This window comes from Erpetoichthys calabaricus, chromosome 1, assembly GCF_900747795.2.
Source record: "Erpetoichthys calabaricus chromosome 1, fErpCal1.3, whole genome shotgun sequence".
Classification (NCBI taxonomy): Eukaryota; Metazoa; Chordata; class Cladistia; order Polypteriformes; family Polypteridae; genus Erpetoichthys; species Erpetoichthys calabaricus.
In genome coordinates this window covers 287,353,879-287,354,907 of record NC_041394.2, presented here as the reverse complement: position 1 = coordinate 287,354,907, position 1,029 = coordinate 287,353,879, and the positions used below count along the sequence as shown (strand labels likewise).

The 1,029-nt window shown below is 38.4% G+C and overlaps 1 non-coding gene across 1 annotated transcript; it reads left to right on the top strand.

Moving 5' to 3' along the window:
• The first annotated feature begins 602 nt into the window (after window positions 1-602).
• LOC114669653 (U2 spliceosomal RNA) lies at window positions 603-802 on the top strand. Its single transcript, XR_003719094.1, has one exon. It is a non-coding gene; the product is annotated as a U2 spliceosomal RNA (small nuclear RNA).
• The last annotated feature ends 227 nt before the right edge of the window (window positions 803-1,029 follow it).

Sequence of the window (1,029 nt, the reverse complement as noted above, 5' to 3'; positions counted from 1 at the left end):
GCCTGCATTCTCTTTGTGAGTCAGAATTCTGACTAACAGACAATCCTCGGAGTCTGCTTGAGGCTGTCAATTAGCAGCTACTATCTTGGTCATGCTAAGCTTGCTTAAGCCATACGGGACATAACAATTATCTCATAGTTCATCAGAAAAAAAGAAAGAAATTAGTGATTCTTTATTACTTAATGATATATTTGCATACTTGTGGACTGGAGTTTTGTTAGTTTGTTCTCAATTTTCAAGAAAAAGTCTAAAACAGGACACATAAATCAGACAAGCTATTTTCAGCACTAATTGCCTTATGACTATGAAAGGGTGAAAGTGCAAAAGGCAGAAATGAAGTGTGATTCCCCCGCCTAGAGCATAAAGCACCGAGCTATTCAAGCCACTACAAGTAAACAGTCACTAATACCTGCAGAGTTCAGATTTTACCTTTGGTTCCCTCACTGTTGGAGGACACTGTTGTAAATGTCTCTCCCCCTCACCTTTAATGTGCTGATAAATAAGTGACAGCAGGCTATTTACTTGTTAGTAATTCCAAGAAAGAGAGTTTGATATATCAGAGATGCAAAATAGTATTTCAGCAAACTCTGCCATAACTTTATAAGGCTTCACAGCCTTTTGGCTAAGATCAAGTGTAGTATCTGTTCTTATCAGTTTAATATTTGATACGTCCCCTATCTGGGGATCATATATTAAACTGATTTTTGAAACAAGGAAGATAGGCGAAGTGGTGGCTTTGAGGCTAAGGATCTCTGGTATCTGGAAGGTTGCTGGTTCAAATCTTGTTACTGCCAGAAGAGATCCAACTCCATTGGGCCCTTGAGAAAGGCCCTTAACCTTGAAAATTGCTCCAGAGATGCTGTACAATGGCCGAGCCTGCGCTCTGACACCCCCCAAGACGCATGTGAAAAAACATGTTTCCTTCAGTGATTAATAAAGGATATCAAATAAATAAAAATGAAAAATAATAAAAGAGAAAAGTGTGAAAAAGCTTGATGAAGAATATTCAATCTCCATATAGATTGCACC